Source organism: Arachis ipaensis, chromosome B4 (assembly GCF_059453495.1).
Source record: "Arachis ipaensis isolate K30076 ecotype BB chromosome B4, ASM5945349v1, whole genome shotgun sequence".
NCBI lineage: Eukaryota > Viridiplantae > Streptophyta > Magnoliopsida > Fabales > Fabaceae > Arachis > Arachis ipaensis.
In genome coordinates this window covers 32,606,672-32,612,845 of record NC_142439.1, presented here as the reverse complement: position 1 = coordinate 32,612,845, position 6,174 = coordinate 32,606,672, and the positions used below count along the sequence as shown (strand labels likewise).

Genomic DNA, 6,174 nt, shown 5'->3' with positions numbered 1-6,174 from the left:
GGCCCTAAGCACTTTGTTTTCCAGTATTACCACCGGATACATAAATGCCACAGACACATAATTGGGTGAACCTTTTCAGATTGTGACTCAGCTTTGCTAAAGTCCCCAATTAGAGGTGTCTAGGGTTCTTAAGCACACTCTTTTTATTTGCTTTGGACCTTGACTTTAACCGCTCAGTCTCAAGTTTTCACTTGACACCTTCACGCCACAAGCACATGGTTAGGGACAGCTTGGTTTAGCCGCTTAGACCAGGATTTTATTCCTTTAGGCCCTCCTATCCACTGATGCTCAAAGCCTTGGGATCCTTTTTATTTGCCCTTGACTTTTGGTTTTAAGGGTTATTGGCTTTTTGCTCTTGCCTCTTGGTTTTAAGAGCTTTTTGCTTTTTCTGCTTGCTTTTTCTTTTTCTTTCTATTTTTTTTTTGCCTATTCTCTTTTTTTTTTCTGCAAGCTTTGTTCTTTGCTGCTTTTTCTTGCTTCAAGAATCATTTTTATGATTTTTCAGATTATCAAATAATATGTCTCCTAGTCATCATTCTTTCAAGAGCCAACATATTTAACATTCTTAAACAACAACTTCAAAAGACATATGCACTGTTCAAGCATACATTCAGAAAACAAGAAGCATTGTCACCACATCAATATAATTAAGCTAAGTTCAAGGATAAATTCGAAACTCATGTACTTCTTGTTCTTTTGAATTAAAACATTTTTCATTTAAGAGAGGTGATGGATTCATAGGACATTCATAACTTTAAGACATAGTTACTAACTACTAATGATCATGTAATGAAGACACAAACATAGATAAGCACATAGCATAGAAAACGAAAAACAGAAGAAATAAGAACAAGGAATGAATCCACCTTAGTGATGGTGGCGTTTCCTTCTTGAGGAACCAATGATGTCCTTGAGCTCTTCTATGTCTCTTCCTTGTCTTTGTTGCTCCTCCCTCATTGCTTTTTGATCTTCTCTTATTTCATGAAGGATGATGGAGTGCTCTTGATGTTCCACCCTTAGTTGTCCCATATTGGAACTCAATTCTCCTAGGGAGGTGTTGATTTGCTCCCAATAGTTTTGTGGAGGAAAATGCATTTGAGGCATCTCCGGGATCTCATGGTGATGAGCTTCATACGCCTCTTGAGCTCCATGAATGGGCTCTCTTGCTTGCTCCATCTTTTTCTTAGTGATGGGCTTGTCCTCTTTAATGAGGATATCTCCCTCTATGTCAACCCCAGCCAAATTGCATAGGTGGCAAATGAGGTGAGGAAAGGCTAACCTTGCCAAAGTGGAGGACTTGTCAGCCACCTTGTAGAGTTCTTGAGGTATAATCTCATGAACTTCCACCTCTTCTCCAATCATGATGCTATGGATCATGATGGCCCGGTCTATAGTAACTTCAGACCGGTTGCTAGTGGGAATGATTGAGCATTGAATGAACTCCAACCATCCTCTAGCTACAGGCTTAAGGTCCAGTCTTCTTAGTTGAACCGGTTTGCCTTTTGAGTCAATTTTCCATTGAGCTCCTTCTACACATATGTCCATAAGGACTTGGTCTAACCTTTGATCAAAGTTGACTCTCCTTGTATAGGGGCGTGCGTTCTCTTCCATGTTTGGCAAGTTGAACGCCAACCTCACATTTTCCGGACTAAAATCTAAGTATTTCCCCCGAACCATTGTAACATAGTTCTTTGGATCCGGGTTCTTACTTTGATCATGGTTCTTGGTGATCCATGCATTGGCATAGAACTCTTGAACCATTAGGATGCCGACTTGTTGGATGGGATTTGTTAGAACTTCCCAACCTCTTCTTTGAATTTCATGTCGGATCTCCGGATACTCATTTCTTTTGAGTTTGAAAGGGACCTCGGGGATCACCTTCTTCTTGGCCACAACATCATAGAAGTGGTCTTGATGGGCTTTGGAGATGAACCTTTCCATCTCCCATGACTCGGAGGTGGAAGCTTTTGTCTTCCCTTTTCCTTTTCTAGAGGATTCTTCGGTCTTAGGTGCCATCAATGGTAATGGAAAAACAAAAAGCTTATGCTTTTACCACACCAAACTTAGAATTTTGCTCACCCTCGAGCAAGAGAAGAAAGAATAGATGAAAAGGAAGAAGAAATGGAGGAGAGGGAGAAGGGGTTGTGTTTCGGCCAAGAAGAGAAGAGAGGGTTGTGTTGTGTGAAAATGAGGAAGAATGGAGGGTTATATATAGGGATGGGAGGGGGTGGAGTTTCGGCCATTTAGGGTGGGTTTGGGTGGGAAATTGATTTTGAATTTTGAAGGTAGGTGGAGTTTATGAGGTAGGTTTATGGGGATGAGTGTTTATGGGATTTTGTGAAAGAGAGTGGTGAGGGGTGAGAAGAAGTGAGTGGATGTAGGTGGGGATTCTGTGGGGTTTACAGATCCTGAGGTGATCCTGTGGGGTCCACAGATCCTGAGATGATCCTGTGGGGTCCACAGATCCTGAAATGATCCTGTGGGGTCCACAGATCCTGAGGTGTTCAAGGATTTACAATCTTGCACCAAATTAGGCATGTAAAATGCCCTTGCACACAACTCTGGGCGTTCAGCGCCAGGTTGGTGCCCATTTTGGGCGTTCAACGCCCATTTGTTGCCCATTTCTGGCGTTGAACGCCAGAACCATGCTTGTTCTGGGCGTTCAGCGCCAGCTCCTCTCCAGGGTGCAATTTTGGCGTTCAGCGCCCAGATGATGCCCATTTTGGGCGTTCAGCGCCAGAACCATGCTCTGTTCTAGCGTTGAACGCCAGGCAGATGCTTCCTCCAGGGTGTGATTCTTCTTCTGCTGTTTTTGATTCCGTTTTCAATTTTTTTATTTATTTTGTGACTCCTCATGATCATGAACCTATATAGACATATAACTAAGAAAAATATAGTTAGATAAATAGAAATTGGGTTGCCTCCCAACAAGCGCTTCTTTAATGTCAATAGCTTGACAGTGGGCCCTCATGGAGCCTTACAGATGTTCAGAGCATTGTTGAGACTCTCCAACGCCAAACTTAGAGTTTGGGTATGGGAGTTCAACACCAAACTTAGAGTTTGGTTGTGGCCTCCCAACACCAAACTTAGAGTCTAACTGTGGGGGCTTTGGTTGACTCTGCTTTGAGAGAAGCTTTTTCTGCTTCCTCTCCATGGATGCAGAGAGAGATCCTTGAGTTGTAAACACAAGGTTGTCCTTATTTAATTGAAGGATCAATTCTCCTCTGTCCACATCAATCACAGCTCTTGCTGTGGCTAGGAAAGGTCTTCCTAGGATGATGGATTCATCCTCTTCCTTCCCAGTATCCAGGACTATGAAATCAGCAGGGATGTAAAGGCCTTCAACCTTTACTAACACGTCCTCTACTTGTCCATAAGCCTGTTTTCTTGAATTGTCTGCCATCTCTAATGAGATTTTAGCAGCTTGCACCCCATAGATTCCCAGTTTCTCTATTACAGAGAGGGGCATGAGGTTTATTCCTGAACCAAGGTCACACAGAGCCTTAAAGATCATGGTGCCTATGGTATAAGGTATTATGAACTTTCCAGGATCCTGTTTCTTCTGAGGCAATGTCAGTTGATCTAGATCACTTAGTTCATTGGTGAACAAGGGAGGTTCATCTTCCCAAGTTTCAATACCAAATAATTTGGCATTCAGCTTCATGATTGCACCAAGAAACTTGGCAGTTTTCTCTTCAGTGACATCCTCATTCTCTTCAGAAGAGGAATACTCATCAGAGCTCATGAATGGCATAAGGAGGTTCAATGGAATCTCTATGGTCTCTAGATGAGTCTCAGATTCCTTTGGTTCCTTAGAGGAAAACTCCTTATTGATCACTGGACATCCCAGGAGGTGTTCCCCCTTGGGATTCATGTCCTCTCCTTCCCTTACAGGTTCGGCCATGGTGCTTATGTCAATGGCCTTGCACTCTCCTTTTGGATTCTCTTCTGTATTACTTGGGAGAGTACTAGGAGGGATTTCAGTGATCCTTTTACTCAGCTGGCCCACTTGTGCTTCCAAATTTCTAATGGAAGACCTTGTTTCATTCATGAAACTTACAGTGGCCTTGGATAGATCAGAAACTAAGTTTGCTAAATTAGAAGTATTTTGTTCAGAGTTCTCTGTCTGTTGCTGAGTGGATGATGGAAAAGGTTTATTATTGTTAAACCTGTTTCTTCCACCATTATTAAGGCCTTGTTGAGGCCTTTGATCCTTCAATGAGAGATTTGGATGATTTCTCCATGATGGATTATAGGTGTTTCCATAAGGTTCACCTAAGTAATTCACCTCTGCTATTGCAGGGTTTTCAGGATCATAAGCTTCTTCTGCATAAGAAGCCTCTTGAGTACTGTTGGATGCAGCTTGCATTCCATTCAGACTCTGAGAAATCATATTGACTTGCTGAGTCAATATTTTGTTCTGAGCCAATATGGCATTCAGAGTATCAACTTCAAGAACTCCCTTCTTCATAGGCGTCCCATTACTCACAGGATTCCTCTCAGAAGTGTACATGAACTGGTTATTAGCAACCATGTCAATGAGTTCTTGAGCTTCTGCAGGCGTTTTCTTTAGGTGAATGGATCCACCTGTAGAAGTATCCAATGACATCTTTGATAGCTCAGATAAACTATCATAGAATATATCCAGGATGGTCCATTCTGAAAGCATGTCAGAAGGACACTTTTTGGTCAGCTGCTTATATCTTTCCCAAGCTTCATAGAGGGATTCACCTTCTTTCTGTCTGAAGGTTTGAACATCAGCTCTAAGCTTGCTCAGCTTTTGAGGAGGAAAGAACTTGGCTAAGAAAGTCGTGACTAGCTTATCCCAAGAGTTCAGGCTATCTTTGGGTTGAGAGTTCAACCACACTCTAGCTCTGTCTCTTACAGCAAAAGGAAAAAGTATGAGCCTGTAGACTTCAGGATCTACTCCATTAGTCTTAACAATATCACATATCTGCAAGAATTCAGTTAAGAACTGAAAAGGATCTTCAGATGGAAGTCCATGAAACTTGCAGTTCTGCTGCATCAGAGAAACTAGCTGAGGTTTCAGCTCAAAATTGTTTGCTCCAATGGTAGGAATGGAGATGCTTCTTCCATGTAAATTGGAATTAGGTGCAGTAAAGTCACCAAGCATTCTCCTTGCATTATTATTGTTGGGTTCAGCTGCCATCTCCTTTACTTGTTCGAAATTTTCAATAAGGTTGTCTCTGGATTGTTGTAATTTAGCTTCTCTTAGTTTCCTCTTCAGAGTCCTTTCAGGTTCTGGATCAGCTTCAACAAGAATGCCTTTTTCCTTGTTCCTGCTCATAAGAAAGAGAAGAAAACAAGAAAAGAAGAGGAATCCTCTATGTCACAGTAAAGAGGTTCCTTATTGTTAGTAGAAGAAAAGAAGAAGAGAAAAATCTGAACTCAGAAAGAGAGAGAGGGATGGTTCGGATTTTTGGTGGGTGAGGGAGAGATGTTAGTAGATGAATAAATAAATAAAATAAGATGAGAGTGGGAAAATTTCGAAAATAATTTTTGAAAAAGAGTTAGTGATTTTTGAAAATAGTTTTTGAAAAAGGTTAGTAATTTTCGAAAAGTAATTTTGAAAAAGGTTAGAAATTTTCGAAAATGAAAATCAAAAAATTAAAATAATTAGTTAATTAAAGAAATTTTTTTGAAAAAGGGGGAGATATTTTCGAAAAATAGAGAGAGAGTTAGTTAGGTGGTTTTGAAAAAGATAAGAAACAAACAAAAAGTTAGTTAGTTAGTTGAAACAAATTTTGAAAATCAATTTTGAAAAGATAAGGAGATAAGAAGTTAGAGAAGATATTTTGAAATCAAATTTTTGAAAAAAATAAGATAGGAAGATATTTTTGAAAAGATATGATTGAAATTAGTTTTGAAAAAGATTTGATTTTTTTAAAATCACAATTAATGACTTGATTCACAAGAAATCACAAGATATGATTCTAGAACTTAAAGTTTGAATCTTTCTTAACAAGTAAGTAACAAACTTGAAATTTTTGAATCAAAACATTAATTGGTGATGTTATTTTCAAAAATTTGATATAAAAAAATAAGAAAGAGATTTTTGAAAAATATTTTTGGAATTTTCGAAAATAACTAAGAAAAATGAAAAAGATTTGATTTTTGAAAAATATTTTGAAAAAGATAAGATTTTTAAATTGA

At 39.5% G+C, this 6,174-nt stretch overlaps 1 non-coding gene across 1 annotated transcript; it reads left to right on the top strand.

Moving 5' to 3' along the window:
* Nucleotides 1–4,663: 4,663 nt before the first annotated feature.
* Nucleotides 4,664–4,771, top strand: LOC148567106 (small nucleolar RNA R71). The gene has a single exon (XR_015882328.1). It is a non-coding gene; the product is annotated as a small nucleolar RNA R71 (small nucleolar RNA).
* Nucleotides 4,772–6,174: the final 1,403 nt, after the last annotated feature.